The 18,924-nt window shown below is 33.4% G+C and overlaps 1 protein-coding gene across 1 annotated transcript in view; it reads right to left on the minus strand.

Moving 5' to 3' along the window:
• The window catches only part of LOC126966866 (homeotic protein Sex combs reduced-like), a 58,928-nt gene that overhangs the window by 3,750 nt on the left and 36,254 nt on the right, over nucleotides 1-18,924 (minus strand). The gene's annotated exons all lie outside the window — the stretch shown is intronic.

An 18,924-nucleotide genomic window follows, 5' to 3' on the forward strand; every position in this document is an offset into this window, starting at 1 on the left:
TTTTTCTAGAATCTTGAGCGGCACTGCATTGTATCGATAATCAATATGCAGGCATATCAATTACCCTCGTAATACCTCTCGTCCCTTAATGTTATAAAAAAATCTCCACGCCCATCGGTCTTGCCTTGCCCTCATCCAACGTTGTATATACATTCGCAAATTTATCTTTTATTTTGTTTTCGCATCACTTATATATATTGAGTGAATATATCTCGGTAATCAGTGATTCCGTGAATATAGTCAGCGGTAGCGTAGGATGTCGCCACGATCGTGGGTCGTAGGAGCCACCTGTCAGTAAACATCAACGATTCGTGCTGGTAGGAGTTGGACCAACGCCAGTACCGTCTTGATAGATACCCGTGCTGTCGCGACTGTGTCTTCGAAATTAAACAAAACCATTTTTTAAATTTCTTTAAAGAGCCTCGTTTTAATTAATCACTTACGAAATATCTGACGATTAACCTACATTTATATACCTATATCATATTAATAGGCCATTACGTTGCAAAGTTCGCTCAATTTAATATATAGTTTCTCAACTAGTTCAAATCTCAATCCTGTTATCGTCACTATGATTTTATACGTAAATTTAGTTTACAATGGACTATAGTTATGACAATTAGATCATTGAATCGTTTTTAGACCTTCCTGAAAGTTTGACTACGCTCTTGTGGTTCCTCTGATGTTCACAGGCAATAATCATCTGTTCACTCGTTTCAAAGGAAATATAATATTTTAATAAATACAGTTGTAATATTTAAATAAATACTGGGAATTTGGGAACAATATATCACTAAAACCACGTTGAAAACGGTTTAACCGTTTCTTATATAGTAGCACGGTAATATAAACAGACGTAAAATCCAAAAACAATAATTCTGGCCTCGTTTAGGATTGTGTACAAAGTGCGTTTTTTTTTAATATTCAATGTAGAGCCACGATACTTACCTACTAGTTAACAAAGATAGGCTGCTGCCAAAAACATCCTTATGCAGTTTTAGGCTCATCTTAATTAAAGTATCAAAATTAATTGATATGTCAAAAGAAAGCAAAGGAAATCCAGAACTCCGCAGACTTAAAATGTCCGACTTGCAAGTAGAAAAAAATGCATTCATAATGCTAAATATTAATCTGCTGCTTACACTTAAAATTGGGATAATACATCTATTAATATTTATAAGCTTTAGAAAAATGACATGCGATATCGCATTCATCTGTATTGAAAAAGAAATCAAGTGTTCGTAATAAATACAGAAACTGTACTTTCCCTTATTCGAAAACGTCAAAGACGCGTCTATAAAGATGTTAAAATACCATAAATATTCGATGTGTTCCGAAGTACGACAAAAACCCTACGAGATTGAAACGTTAGTGGCAGTCGGGATGCACAAACAAGTGAATCGAAGAATTATTTTAGCATAATCCTTGTTGCGACGAAACTACTCGGCACAGTACGAGGCTATATGAATTTCAATGTGAATTCTGAATTATGATGATTCTAATGAGAAGCTTACATTAGTATCGCGATTTGAATACAATATTATTAGGAAGTGCAGAGTCGAGATGTAAAAACGTTTGAACAGGTATAACTGATATATTTGTGACAAGAGCTGATTGATAAATTATTCCCCAATACATCAAGTGTCGTTGTTTTAATATTAGCATAATGTTGATCGATGAAATAGCTTTTTAACGGAAATAATATTAAACATAAGAGTTTCATCAGGTGGAGTTGATATATTTCCTTTTATGTTTAAAATTACCGTTAGCTAGTTAGCTAAATATAAATTCTGCCCGCTACTTCGTCCACGAGAATTTCAGTCATGTTGTCCAGATATAGGATAGGGTTCTTTTCAAAATTATGGCATAAAATGTAACCTATACTACTTGGACTATGTATATATACTACATTAAATCAAATACGATTGATTAGTCATTGTACAATATCATTATAGATTATTGTGAAAACTTTTGTTGTCACCTAAAAAAACCCGTAGAAATAATCGTAAAATTTTCATTAAACGATCAAACATTCCTCTCGTAAATTTCCTTTTCTGTAATTTTTTTTGCGGTATTTATTTACAATTTCACGAAACTGAACTGAAGCATTACCCTAGTGCCTTGGGCACGGGGGAAGGCGCTAGTCTGGGACAAGACTTGCGTCAACACCATAGCTACTTCTCATATCCAGGCTATTTCTGTTGAATCTGTCGCTGCTGCTCGTGAGCCGTCTTTGTGCCGTTTGGTGTCGAGAAATTGTCGAAAAATCCCGGCGCGAAGATCGTTTTAAGCACTATCTACGATCTCAATAGAGCTAGTGGAAATTTAAGCGCTGACAGCTATTCCTACGCGGAAATATTGCCAGTATTTTTACTTCATGTAGGTAATTATATTATTGTAAAAACTATAAGTATTGTTTTGTCGCTAAATAAATTTCAAAGGCAATCTTCTTTTCCCAATATTATTATAGTTACCTAATTCACGTTAAGATCAAGGAGTTAGTCGAACAGAGACACAAAAAAATGTATTGGTACTATTTAAACATATTTAAGCAATCAGTAATAATCTGTGGTTAGCGTCGTTGCGACGTAGTTCTAGTGCTGGTATTATGCTGAAACGTGACCAATTTGTGGCAAACACATATGTAATAAACAATGAAGTTCTATACACATAAGGACATCTCATTCGCAGTCTAGTGGCGGAACGGCAAAAGTGTACTTAAAAACAACGTACGCACAGTTTTCTCCTTAGGATCGGTATCCACCAAAGCGGAGAGGAAACAAGATGTATTTTGATAAACAATCAGATTTTGCTATTTCCACACCTCCGCTCCGCTTAGCTTCCGTCAAAATGGATCAAGCGGAGAGGAGAGGAGATGTTTCGTTTTACTTTAGAATTTTGTTCCGCATTGAGCGATCAAGCGGCAGAGTGGAGATCTTCCTTTCATATCGACATCACTTGACTGATTTCGAGCTCTCACAGCTCACATCTTCTATATGTACAGTCCTCTCCGCTTTGGTGGAAATAACCTGACAGCTTCGCGGCCTATCCCCTCTCGTTTCCTCTCCTCTACGCTTTGGTGGATACCGGGCCTTAGTCGTGTGTCAACTGTCACTGTCCGAAATAAACCTGAACTAATTAAACGATCTACATTGCTGCTTATTGACCAAGAATATTTTAAGCAACTGGAGTAAATGCGGCAATGTATAGACACATACCTCAACTTACACCAAAAGTAGTCAAAGATTATTATGGAGTAATTTGTAGCATGTTCCATATTTCCTTTTTGTTATAATAGCAGCTGATTTGTATATATGTATAAAATGTCATTGGTGTACGTGCTTTTTTGAAGGTGCCAATGTCGTATAAACCTGGATCCACCACACAAGGAAGCTCATTCCAGATTTATTTGAAAACCACACTATAAAGGTATTCCTCAGATAGATGGTGAGGATTATATGTTTGTATGTGTTGTCTTGTGAAGGTGGCCTTTGGAAGCAACGATGAGAGAAAAATGGAATAAACAAACAAATAAGTTTTATTAATATGTCCAAAGATACTAAGGCTGGGTTGCACCAAGTAACTTTAGCAATAACAAACATGTGAAAGTACCGGTTAAGCAAAAAATTTGTTGCACCATTTGACAAGTTTTAGATGACGTCATAAAAAGTTATTAACAGTTAAAGAACTGTTAACCCTAATCGTCCAATATCGCCGGTTAAAGCTATTGTTAATGTTGGATAGCTAAATAGCGACCTGTCAAAAGTTTCTAATATTCGATATTGACTTGATATTTCACTTCCCACTCTTCCCACAAGCACACAGCCGGTCCGAGGTTCGAGTCTCCTTAGGAGACGCCCCGTGGCTGTTGGTGCGTAGTCTTTGCGGCCTCCACGGCCCATGCCCTATGTCACTGTAAGAGCATGGCTAACAGCTTAGAGGAGGTTTTAGTCGGTATGGGGTGTCCGCTTACGCGGACCCTCGAGTCCGACATATTACGCCCCATTCCGGGGCGTAAATACGTAACTGTATTTCCTCCTCTTAAAAAAAATAAGATCTTTCACTTTAACTATGCTAAGGAATACGATGTTGCAATATATTCATTTACCAGTGGGAGGCTCCTTTGCACAGGATGCCGACTAGATTATGGGTACCACAACGGCCTATTTCTGCCGTGAAGCAGTAATGTGTAAGCATTACTGTGTTTCGGTCTGAAAAGTGCAGTTGCTAGTGAATTTACTGGGCAAATGAGACTTAACATCTTATGTTAGGTGACGAGCGCAGTTGTAGTGCCGCTCAGAATTTTTGAGTATTTCAAGAATCCTGAGCGGCACTGCATTAAAATGGGAAGGGCGTATCAATTACCATCAGCTGAACGTCCGGCTCGTCTCGTCCTTTATTTTCATAAAAAATCATTCCGCAGTCAATGTTACGGTTAACGTTAAATTTGACTTCCCTTACTATCACAGCTAATATGATGCAAACCAGCCAGACTTTGTACTGTAGTCGAATTCATTTCGCACACTTGTCCAGAGCTATAACGAAGAATCGTATATTTATTTAAATGTATGGGAGGCTTAAATAGCGTGGTCTTGATAAAAAGAGGTCATCGTTGATACGTTTAGTAGTTAAATTAGAAATAATAAAACGAATATTTAAAAAACATACTTTATCTAGCTTCATATGCTCTATAAATAATGACATGTAGAATAAGGATTGGTCTTCGCTGCGCTTCAACTAGATACCGAAGTCGTAATCGCAAAGTGCGGCAACTAATACTACGCCCAAGTGGGCGCACTCGAGCCAGTCTTGAACAATATGTGACGTTGACGTGCCACATGTTCTGTTAAACTTTGCTAATAATTGAAACTAATATTTAATTTTCGATACCATTTCCACATAATAATTCAAACAAAATCTAAGCGTCGCTAGCGAAATAGTTTGAATCGAAGATCGAACCGGAAGCACCGTGTTGAGAGAGAAGAAGATAATAGGTAGAATCGATGAATCCAAATAATCGTAACATCGTCTGGCTATAAAAAAAATCCCGCTAAGTTTCTTAAGTATAATCTTCCTAGGTTTTTTTGCCTCGCACAGCTTCTATGTGAAATCAATTACCGGCTGTTGATTTCCCGAACCAATACGACTAACGGACCTTCAAACTTAGATTATATTCCCCCCTCAAAAGGCCTCCAACGCATCACTTGACCCCTAGTTTTGCGTATCTTCAAGGGTGATTGCCCATATCAAAAACATCAAGGGAGTAAAATATCAGTAACTTTGAACATTTAATAATTTCTCTACTATCACGAATCACGTTCTGAAACATAAGGTCTTTTAAATATGAATATCACGTTTCGGCTTTAGTATTGTATATTTATCGGTGTCAAGCTTAAAATAAAAACTTAATTCATAGCGCATAATCTATAGAAATATTATTAAAATTTATTGTCTTTACTGACTGACTTCGTCAACGTTCTAAACTACGGGGGCTTCGTAGGAATTTTGTAAAAAGTTTCAGATTTTCACAAGAAGAATCCTTGAATTCAGTCAGAAGACAAAAACCACTGCAGTGCTGGACTCCATCATCATTAGTTTTATATTTAGCATGTTATTACCATTAATAGTTTTGTTTGTTTCAAATAACCAATGGGTCCACTATACCTCCCTGTACGTTGCCAGCTAGATTATAGGTACCACAACGGCGCCTATTTCTGCCGTAAAGCAGTAATGTGTAAGCATTATTGTGTATCGATCTGATGGGTACTAGTGAAATTACTGGCAAATGAGACTTAACATCTTTTGTCTCAGGGTGACGAGCGCAATAATTGTAGTTCTGCTCTGAATTTGTAGGTTTTTCAAGAATCCTGAGCGGCATTGCATTGTGATGGCAGGGCGTATCAATTACCATCAGCTCAACATGCTGCTGGTCTCGTCCCTTATTGTCATATAAAAATTATATTTATAATTAATGCGTAAGTACCTTATGGGTAGAGGCCTACATCTAATAATAATTGGTCACCAAATGGCCTTTGATGATGATGGACATGACGAGCTCCAGATCTGTTAGAGAAGCTTCCAATGGGGATGTTAATACTACGTAATCGTAAGGCAGGACTGTCGTCGTAAAAAAATAGTTTAGTATGAAACGTGCGGTGATATGACATAAATTTGAAATAGTAGTAGTAATTACAGTACGGCGATTGGCGACTAAGAATAATCCGGCTAAGTTTGAAAGCGAACAGGTGCTTGTTATTATCGTAGTGGGTTTCGGCTATTTCCGTTTTGAACAAGATTGAAGCCGTCATCTGTCAATCTATCAATTACCTGCACGTTTCATATAATCAAATGAATCGCTTATTAACCGACTTCAAAAAGAGGAGGAGGTTCTCAATTCGTCGGTACGTTTTTTCTTAGAGACTTTCTATACGCTGGTAGGTCTAATAAAATGTGAAATCCACAAGAAACTACTAAAATTATCCAGACAAAAGAGGCTTGAAACGTTTAAGGATAAACCGTCAGACATCCTGTAGGATGTTACTGTAGTAATAACTAGATTTTCATGTATTATGCTTGAGAAATAACCCGTTTTTTACAGCGTAGGTAATTCTAGGTCACAGACCATTTATATTCCGACTTAGTCTAGACATATTGCATGGTCGAATTTTAAACGAATGACATCGCATTACTTATGGATGAGTCTAGAATTTAAAAACTAAAGTAGCCTCTGTCTGGAGATGATCTTTGTATATTTATACTGTATTCAGATTTAGAACATTTTGAATTTTTTTTATTGTCTCGATGTGCTACGGTGTTGCTACCCTGAATTACAGGTACCTACAGATACATCAAGTGAAACAAGTGAACTAAGAAAATTAACATAATTAGTCGTAATTTCTATTGAAAATAAGGGACGAGATGAGCAGGACGTACAGCTGATGGTAATTGATATGTCCTACCCATTACAATGCAGTGCAGTTCAGGATTATTGAAAAACCTAAAAATTCTGAGCGACACTACAACTGCGCTCGTCACCTTGAGCCATAAGATGTCAAGTCTCATTTCCCAGTAATTTCACTAGCTACGTCGCCCTTCAGACTGAAATACAGTAATGCTTACACATTACTGCTTCACAGCAGAAATAGGCGCCATTGTGGTACCCATAATGTAGCCGGCATCCGATATAAAGAAGCCTCCACTGGTGAATAATTATATTTTAGTGTTGAATCAAAGCATGTCAGGAGCTGCTGACTCGCCAAATGATGCCACGCACACATGCATCTTTACAAATAGCCAATACACACTACAATATAGTTGCCGTAAAAAAAAGGTTATTGTACTCATGTAGTGCGGTATCTAGTTGGAGCACAGCGGAGACCAATCCTTAATCTCAGGCTTAGCCCTCAGTTTTTAAAATCAAAACAATATTAAGAAGTTAGTTTCACAAAAATATAAGATATGTTTCTTTATGTACTATAATATTCAATATTTTCCAGATTCAGGTTTTTTTACTTAAGTTATGTTAGTGTAATTCACCTCATTTTCCTCATATTAATATTCATAAATATGAGAATTAAAAGTGTGCATAATAATTATAACTCGTTTCACTTAGTAAAGAGAATAAATAAACTTTTTAATTAATTAATTTCAATTATATACATTATTAGCTGACCCAGCAAACGTTGTATTGCCGATATTAAAATCGCAATACAAAAGTAACTGTTGATCGCAGTAGGTGAATATTTGAAGTTGTATGTATTTTTAATGCTGACTCATAATCAAACAAATTTAAAAAAAAAAGTCCAAAAAATTTAAAAAAAATTGTGTGGACTACCCTTAACATTTAGGGGGATGAAATAGATGTTGTCCGATTCTCAGACCTATTTAATATGCACTCAAAATTGCATGAGAATCGGTCAAGCCGTTTCGGAGGTGTTCAAAGTTTAACACCATGACACGAGAATTTTATATATTAGAGAAATATATATTTTCCATTAAAGTCCTCGATAGTATCTATGTTTTCATTATTACTATTGAAAATAAATTAATATAATTTCTCATCTATATACTTTTTTCATTTAAATATCTTTTATTTATTCAAGTTTGAATGTTATAATATATTATCTTACCCTGCAATATTTATGTCACTAACCGTTTTATACTAAGTTAATGTGAAAAACATCCCAAAGAAATGTATAAATAAGTAGAAATAACATTTTTCTATCAATGACAACACGCACTTAACAGAATTGGGTCTTTTAGATATGCTAACATATTAATGTTTGCCATTAAACTTCAAAGGTGTTCAAAATGTAAGCTAGATAAAAACAACATTAAATTGATTATCATGTTAAAGATAAATTTTAAGTATTATTAACATTTCAACACTGAGCTGGGTATAATTTTATAAAGTATGAAAAAAATAATTGGCATTTTTATACAGAATAACTGTAATTCTGTTCTAGTTTCTTGTTCTTTATATGAAAGAGAGACATATGAACTAGTAGCTTAAAATAACTACACAACCTAACCTGTGCTTCTCTGGGTCATAAGAAGAATAGGAAAGTCCCAGGCCTAAGGGGGTCGTAAGAGACGAATTAGGGAATTAAACAGTTAGAGATTCCTTTGCACATGATGATGGATGTGGAACCCATAATCTAGCCGGCGCTTTTTCTGCCGTGAAGCAGAATTGTGTAAGCATGACCGGCACTGCATTGTAATGGGTAGGGCGTATCAATTACTAACAGTTGAACGTCCTGCTAATCCCTTATAGTCATAAAGAATACATGAAGAAGGTATATCCCAATTGAGTCAATAAGAAGATTTATACTCTAATCCTTGAAAAGAAAACTTATCCTTTTTATATAGTTATAAATTTTTCCAACCTATATTAACAAACTCCTTAAACACATATATTAAAGTGGATTTATGAAAAAATTACATAAGGTGTCAGTCACAGACTAAGCTATAATATATAGCGCTATATAGCATAGCTAATAACTACACTACCACGCTATACAATTTTGCTATGTCTATCTCACAGAACCATATTTCCACCGATATTTTAAAATTACCAAATAAAACTAGTTTATCAATTACTATTAATGAGACCAATTATGAGAAATAAAATATCATTGGGGGAGGCCATTTTTAAGATGGTGATGATTTTGATGTGCAGCTAAATATCCTTTATCCTCCAAATTTGTTGGTTAAAAAAAATAGCTCATATATTGACACGTCGACTCGAGTTTTACCATAGTACTTATAGATTGCGAGGAAACTTGAAATTACTTTCAACACTCTGTACCAACCCTGCGCTACTTTCTCTCACCAGCACCAGAAGGATTCGTTCATAATTATTATACTTTCATTAATAATTTATTCATGTACAACATATTTTTGTGTTGGTCGTTACACTTGAATCAAACTTATCTAGACAGTGTGATCGAAGTCCGTATTTATAAACATCGCTTTGAGTGCAAACTTAGGAAAAACTCAACAATTCTTGCGACGTTTTAAAATTCTCGTATAATATATATATTATAATATATGCATCTGTGCGTGTTTTAGTTGAGATGATGATTATAGGTAACTTATGAACGCGTGTGTAAATGTGTTCTCATACTAAATAAGTAAACAGGACCGCATTAATTACTCACTGATTTCCACTTATTTCTATAAAACTAATAATGAAATAAAAATAGGATAAGATGGTTTGTTTCGACTATTATAATACAACAATATAATACACAATCGATAATTTACTGTATATAATGAAACGCGCCCTATACTTTTCTTTGGTACTGTCTTAACTTAAGCTCAACATAATCTCAGCTGTCAAGTGACTATAAATACCATAGTCTGTACTAAGCTTGAACTTAGCTAAGTTTGTTACCAGTGGGAGACTCCTTTGCACAGGAAGCTAGCTAGATTAGTGGTACCACAACGGCGCCTATTTCTGCCGTGAAGCAGAAATGTGTAAACATTACTGTGCTTCGGTCTGTAGGGCGTCGTAGCTAGTGAAATTACTGGGAAAATGAGACTCGACATAAGCAAATATTGTTTTTAATTTTTGGGTGTTTTAAGAAACCTGAGCGGCACTGCATTGTAATTTACTTGAATTTTCATTAAAAAAAGTTTCATTGCAATGTAGGGCGTATCAGTTGACCGTCCTGCTAGACTCGTCCCTTAATTTCTTAAAAAAAACTTTAACGTAAGTAAAGTCAAAAACTCTATAGATCTTCTAAGTTCTTAATTTTATAGTTATTTTCCAGTACAAAAAACACTGACTGCCTATTTACAATCTTTTAACTTGATTATTGAAATCTCGTAGTGTGTCCAAAGATTACTATGATTACAATATGCTTTGCTTTATTATATAGCGCTATATAGCTTCGTCTATGGCGGGCTTAAATACCAGTGATATGTCGCGCGTCATGTCTGGGTTTAACATCTGCCCATTACAAGCAGTCGGTGCATTGTCAAACAGGTCATCCAACAATATTCAATAAAAATCACATAAATCATGGTAGCGGCTGAATTTTTTAAATTCAGATCAAGTCTAGTGTTTTAAATTTGAGCTAGAAGTGTCTGGGTGTTATGGACGTCATCAATTGTATTGATTTGAGTTTATCTAGGTAGAAACGATTTAAATTTTATTAAATTTTAATGTTTTGCGATGAGGTACACATAACGTTAAATTTGTTTGTTTAACACATACTTAAAATATGCTAGCCTATAGACAAACATAGCATACGAGTGAGAAATACATCAAAATAGACAACAAAAGTGAATCTATTATTACTGTAACCGATTTTGATTGTCAAGTCGTAAACAGTCAGCCACATTGATATGAGCTCCTCATGTTCAACACAAATATACACTATGGTATTTCTTATTAATCGAAACATGATGTTAATAAAAATATGAGCTTAATTATTACAAAAATATCTTAGAACTATCTAATTGTTTTTAGTGTTAGAAATATATTATAAACTTTAAAAGTTTCTTGCGACAAATGTACGCACAATGTTGGCACGCCATTATATTAGTTGCTTTTTCTTACTATCAAGCCTCGTGATGGTGGGTGATGAATCCCACCCTTCACCTCAAAAGAAAATTACATTTTTATTAACATGCTGAAATATTACCACCCGGAACCATTGGAAAATTATTATATCAAGAAAACTATATATAATAAAACAATCAGATATCTTTTATTTCCAGAACTTATAAGTTCAAGTTATTTCTTACCGCATTGATAATTTCTTTTATCGCGACAAATCCAAGGCAATATTACTTAAACTTGTCACTTGCCTATCTACGACTACTTAAGGTGCGTATTATTTTACATAACTTGATTTTTCACGGTATCTCTTGAAGACTATCGCAGCAATGTGTTAAGCTGTCTGGCGGTACTCCTTTACTTTAAGTCGGCGTTTTTTTCTCCAATAAAACGGAATTTACTATTATGTAAAATTTTATATGTCAAAAATTTGTTTTTTTTTTTATTTTAGATCTAAACATGGATAAGATCGGAAACGGAAAATCAAGTATGTTCCATAAGTTAATGTCACTCATACTTTTTGTATAATAATTTGTAATTCAGCGAAAATAATGGCTTTAGGTCATGAAGTAGTAATGTGTAAACATTATTGTGCTTCGGAAGGGAGCCGAAGCTGGTGAAATTGCTGGGCAAATGAGACTTAACATCTTATGTCTCAAGGTGACGAGCGAGTAGTGCCGCTCAGGATTTTTGGATTTTTCAAGAATCCTGAGCGGCACTGCATTGTAATGGGCAGGGCGTAGCAATTACCATCAGCTGAACATCCTGCTCGTCTCGTTTCTAATTGAAATAAAAATAAAAACAAGCTATATATCAATTCCAATCAAAATCATTTTATTTAAATCAACATTTAAAGCTTCATCGTGTTTTAAATAATTTTAATTACTTTATATGTAAACTGATACAACAAAAATACTATTGATGAAAACGACAGATTTGAGACGAGCGTGTAATAGATTTAACTGTGATATTTCGCACATGTGATCTAAGCTCAATTTAAGTCATTTAACACTCACCAAAGTTCACCACAGACTATTAATTGACGAGACATAGCTCTTAACGCAGCGCACGAGTCTTTTGAATTATGTCATCGGCCAAGCAATCGTATTTAGTTGCAACAAATGTCACATCGAAGTCGTCTCTACTAACAGTTTGGCTCTATGCCTTATGTTTATTAACTGAAGTGTGAGACACAAATGACTGGAGCCATTATAGAATGTGTTTTCGTAGGTTGGACGTTGTTTGATTAAAAGAACATGGGATTTTTTTTAATATAAATAAATTATACATAAATAAATAGATAAGTAAGAAAAAGAAATAGACATGTAAAGAAATATGAAAATGGAAAATTGATGTGGGAAGGCTTTTTTGATGAATAATATTTTTTTCTAAAATCCAAAAATTTGCAAATGATTTGAGTTTTCTTTAGTGTTAATTCCTCAACATGTCCTGAGGATAAATCGTGTAGAGGCGAAACACGTGTCGAATTGTTTAAAGACAAATATTGGCTGAATTAACACTAAAGAAAACTCATTTGGATAATAATAATTATGGATTTCCGCAAAGTAACACCAAATTCAATAAATTTTCAATAATTTGCAGTCATTCATCCACAAACAGCTTTTGATAGTTTTAGTATCTGCGCAATAAGTTTAGTTTCACGTTATCACTATGCAGTCAATAAGGACAAGACAAACTTTTTTTTATAATTATAAAGTTCGCTGCTATGATATTGGCCTTCCAATAAAGTAATGTGAAGATCAATAGATGGCGCTGTTTTAATGATGTAGTGACTAGGTCAGATCACGTCCTTACGTCAAGAGAACCTCGTATTCTTGATGAGAGAGAGGAAGACTAATAAAAATAAAAAAACTAATCTGTGGTTAACGGTGTGGATGGTATATTTAGTATCACATTATAATATATTTTAGTAAATAAGATCTGTATGAATATATCATCACTGTTTGTTCACCAACATAAAAAATTACTTATTCATAAGCAAAATTATAACAAACCGAAAGTTTTTTAAAGTTATACGAACTATAATATATTCTTCGGAAAATTATCTGAGTCAATTTTTACGATGCGCGCGCACACCGTCACGCTATTTCGCCACCCTGACGTTAGCTGACGTGAGACCATTTGTATCATACTTCAGACTAAATTAAATAAATTATGCAGTATAATTCACGGACTACTAATAAAAATAAGGACTCCGTGTCACCTTACATAACAACGTGGCACCAAAACAAGCCGATTAACGTGTGAATACATAGCCCCACGCACACACTTACACTACTACAGGCCGATAGGCGGCCATTATGAGAATTGTCATCGTCTGTGACAGATCAGTTTGCGTCTCAATAAAATATCTTAAAAATGCAGTCATGCGTTGTGAAAAAGTGTAAAAACGATACTATATAAGTATTTGTGGCCATATATGATTATTTAAGGGAGAAAAAATTGTGTAACTAGTATCCCCCGTAACCGCACACACACTAGCATAACGGCACAATCACTTGCACAATATCATGGCTCGGATGTCCTTCATTTTACAAAAAAGAAAGTATTTTTTTAAGGATTTTTGATTTGTTGCTCAAGGAAGCATAACTTCTTGCGTGACACACTTTTCTTTATAAAAAAGCACATTTATTTTAAGCTGTTACTTTTAAACACATAAATGTACTTAAATAAACGAAACGGGTTACAGAAACATGCTTCGCGTCTAATCTGCGGCACATAAAAGGGCTCGCAAAGATCGCGCGATTGGTTACCGCCTGCCCAAAGGCTGAGCATTAATACCAGTATCTCGACTGGACGTAGAAATATTAAGGACGCTAATATCTTGTACGCTTTACATAACACGCAATAAATCTATGCGCGGGAGCAGACGGCGCCGTTGATAAATTCTTATTAGGACTTTTGATGGGCTATTTCGATGTGGAGGTAGTCACTTAATCTTAGATTGCATTCGCTTTTGTTCTAGGTACGCGTATGTGTGACATACCGAAATAATATCTCATCTAAATATAGGCAACCGTAGAAGTCTATTTTGTTTATTCGTTTGTTTCTTCTTCGTATTTTATATACTCAATAGATGAGTCTGCGAATATAAGAAATATGTCAAATCCTGTTTTGTTTAAAAGCCATTTATTTTCTCTAAATTGATTCCCTTAGATTAGATTATTCTTTTTGATGTCATTTTTAATATACTAGACACTACTACCGCTTCGGAAACAAATGGCGCTCTGAGAGAGAAGAAGCGGCGCAAGAAACTCTCCCGGCATTCTATTTTTTGCGCCCTTTGTAATGAAATATACAATATTTTTTGTTTGATTGTTTCAAATGCTATTTATAAAGTACTTTACTTGATTTTAGGAGAAAATTCAATGAGCGGATAGCTTATTTTTGTAATGTACGTTAAGTCTTTAGGTGGAAGTTCTGAGACGCGAAATTTTTCTTTTTTTCGTTTTAGAGGTATGACGTGTAGGACTTGTTTTTCATTTGAGTTTCTTACTGATTTTATCTGAGTTTGAGTTAGAGAATTGGAGATATAATTACATTCATAAAGACTGAAATAAGTGAGAAGGAATCATTGAATTATTGACCTTATTTGTATAGAGTTAAGACTTATGAGGTTCGTAGCTGCTACGTTCATCAGTAGAACCTTTGTTCTACTCACTTACATACTTAAAAGAACTCAAATATCTTTTTAAAAGGTCTTCGAAAATTCTGCATTACAAATCCACCTTAAATGTGTGTCACTGAACACTATAACAATATAAAGATATATAAAAGTAAAGTATATAAATAAATAATATGCTAAAAACACATGTGAATATATCCATAACAAAGTTTATGTATGTTTACGGAGATAAAAATACGAAAACAGTAAAAGAAATCATTTTAAGTGGACATATAATAAAAAAAAAATACTACGAATATAAGTTTTCCATTAAAATTGATAAATAAAGGACCTTATACATAACAAAATAATATACGCCTATAGAATTGATATTATGAATTAATTCATTTAATTATTGATGAATGAATCATGTTCGGTAGTTAACATAATGGGTTTGTGATTGAATTAATATTGTTTTAAATGAATTTTAATCAATCAATTTAAGAGTAAGAATAACTACGTTGAAATTAAACAATATGTTATGTTTTTAAAGTGATAACCCTCTCTTCTAGGATTAATACCATAATTTTTTTTTGTTGAACAAAGCCAACAGAATTTTGTAGCGAGGCGGTACTCGAACGGTTAGCTCAGTTGGTTAGAGCACCGGCACGGAACGCCGGAGGTCGTGGGTTCGAGTCCCGCATCGTTCATAAAATTTAAGTTTTCAAATTTTATTTGTGTACGTTGAAATTAACGGATAAATATATCCGTCGTGGTAAGATTCATGTTTTAGAAGACTATCATGAAAAAATGTCTTTGTTCTTATTTAAGATATGAATATATGATACAAAATATATGATACAAAGATGAGGTATTTAAGCTATAATTTTATTTTGGGCAATATAAAGATTGATACATTATCATGGAAACTTGCATAACGCTACTATTCATTAATAATCATAAACAGTCGTAAATCTGAATTATGACTAATTGTACATTGATATCAGATTTTATTTCAGAGATAAGTTTGAACATACAATTTTCTTAAAAATATATTGAAACTAATTTTGAATTCTATATAGTTGTAGAAGTTAAAATTTACAAATATTAATAGCAACATGTTTCAGCCAGTTGTTTCTATAGTAGATACTTTGGTACGAGATTATTACATACGAGAAGAGCAAAACGTAATGTAAAATCAATATAAAACATATTATTTTTACAATACTGAAAAACGTAGTTTTACCCTACACAAGTAATCGCGCCAATTACTACTACAATCGAATTACACGAAAATCCAATTATCCTTTCCATCTATGTCAAGTTCCACCTAGGGCACTTGGCATATTTTTATCAGCCATAAAAATTGCAAGATAACAATTACATTTAAAATTATCAGCTGCTAATTTAATTAAAACAAACTAAGTAAGCTTGCTTTACGGCGAAGACAGGCCATAAAATTGCAAATGTAATTTAAGATTGTTTATCGCAGAGACAAATTGTTTATGTGTGTTTATAAGTGGTCAAACCGGTAAAAATATAGTTACTCAACAAGTAGCAGTATAGAAATGAGGAAATGTTCATGATAATATTGAACAAAGAAATAATTTTATGAATCATAAAAAAAATCGCTACATTACTAATTTCATTGCCACACCCAATAGGGTGGATGACCACAATTATGTGAGGTTTCTTTGTCTAGGATACCAGCAGTAGTATGCAAGAACTATTTGGGTTTCAGTTGAAGGTGATCGAAGGTCGAAGGTGATGCAGGTGAAATTACTGGGCTTATGACACAACATCTGAAGATGAAACACGAAATTAACATAATGCTAAGAATTTTTTTTAATCCTGCGGCAATGCGTTGTGGCATGAGTTTATCAATTACCATCAGTTGACAAGTCACTGATCTCGTCACTACTTCTCATAAAATAATGTAAAACTTGTAGGTATTACCAAAAATTACGGAATATTACTGATAAAAATAAAGATCAGAAATATTAGCACATTGTAATAACAATGATGTTGGAAAATATTACTTTTAATATTAGTTTTTAGTTTGATTGAATCATTTCGAGAAAACAGATAAATATATCTAGTCTATTATAAGCATAAATTAAGAGATTGACATTAGACCAGGCATTATTAAATATTCTTTAACATGAAAGAAATCATCATACCATATCTTTTACAGTGTGTCTTCTGCCTGATAGATATAAAAAAAAATAACCGAATGTAACTGCTATGAATAAATTTAAATTAATTTTGTGGTTACTTGTTTTAATGAAATTGGAATATTTTTAGTTTCAACTAAAAATATATATATAAGTGATTAAAAAAGCCTAGAAATAAGATTATATAGACTTCATAAAACTGTACAGGATATAGGCATATTATAAATCTAATAGAAGAATTAACTGTGCTTTTTTATTTTTACTGTAGCTACGTTATACGTTATTTCATATGCGATTTTAATAATGTAATTTTAATAAAAAAATCTACAGCTCTTTCGGGTTGATCATAAAAGAGTAGATTAGTAACCTAATCGTTGCAAAACCCGAATACCGCCTAAATCTTAGTTTTTGCTAATTTCTCTTCCGAAAAATGACTAAAAACCTGACATTACACATATCCCGCATAAAATTAAGCACGTTTACAATTACCGTGAACCGTTTAAAACAAGTTATAATTTAAAAAATATCTCTGAATAATGATGCCATAAATTTAAGTTAATAATACGCACGCCCAACATAACATCATGTACGGAAAGCAAATTGAATATTAATTTTACCAAATCTGGTCGAACGAGTCTATACAGACTGTTAATAAACAATTATTTAGTTTTAGAGCACTTTTGAGACGATAAATCTTCAAAGGATACAAGATTTGATATTAATTTTATAATCTTGACATTAATCGCTACAAAAACTTGTATTATTTAGAGCAAATTTTTAAATAATTAATTTATTGATTTCTATATACCTAATCCATTGCTTGCACGAAAATAATAATTTTCATAAAAGGCATTTATTTTCTCAAAATTGATTCCCTTAGAATTCTTTTTGATGTCATTTCTAATAACTACTAGATACTACTACCGCTTCGGAAACAAATGGCGCGCTGAGAGAGGAGAAGCGGCGCAAGAAACTCTCCCAGAATTCTTTTTTTGCGCTCTTTTCAATAATAATATACAATATTGTACAGTCATTTCTATCGCTATAAAATAATCACAATCTAGTCCCAGGCTGTCCGATCATTTAGATATTCAGCAGTACGGTAATAGGATTTACGACAGAGCCATTTTTTTACAAAACATTTAAATTTATTTATAGATAATGCCTGAACAGTGGCTGGGACTTTATTATAGAAGTGTATACATTTACCCTTAAAGCTATTATGTATCTTATGAAGACTACTAGAATTAGTTACAAGCAATCCCTTATTTATAGTGTTATAATAAATCATCATAAGCAATGAAACTTTCACCGAGCATAGACTTAAAATCACTACCTACATATTATAAAATAAAGTCCTCCGCCGTGTCTGTCTGTCCGTTCGCAATAAACTCAAAAACTACTGCACCGATTTTCATGCTGATTTCACCAATATATAGTCTGGTTCTCGAGGGAGGTTTTAGTATATAATTTGATAAGTTTTTGAATACATTTTTGTACATATTAACGATATTTGTTGGAGGTGTCGGAAAAAATAAAGCCATCCGGGAGCTTTCACCGAAAAAACTGCCTAAATCCTTTGGGATATAATAAAATAATGTATGTTGAAATTGTGTATCTTATATAGTTCTACGGATGGCATAATATGTCTATCTGTTAAGGAAAACAAACTATATCCATTTTAATACTTTAAAAATTTACAATTATAAAGTGCTAATGTAAAAGCTGTTGTATAAATAAAATATATATCCTTTTCATCTTTATATTTAAAATAATATTATTATTAAATCATTAATTTCCGATGGCTTTAGACTAGATTATTCCCGAATACTCAGGTACATTTTTTTTATTGACAGAATAGTGACTGTCGGTCGAGGTAATAAAGTATTAGTTTAATATCCTCGTCAACATTGACTATATAAAAATAATCTAAAATAGTCTTATATGCACGCAAGGAGTTATACTTCTTTCTCCTAACAAAGCAAAAATCCTTAAAATTATTTATTCCTGGTGCTATTCTACGTTTGTAAAATAACACTATTGTAAAAATCTTGCAACGA

Source organism: Leptidea sinapis, chromosome 11, assembly GCF_905404315.1.
Source record: "Leptidea sinapis chromosome 11, ilLepSina1.1, whole genome shotgun sequence".
Taxonomy (NCBI): Eukaryota; Metazoa; Arthropoda; class Insecta; order Lepidoptera; family Pieridae; genus Leptidea; species Leptidea sinapis.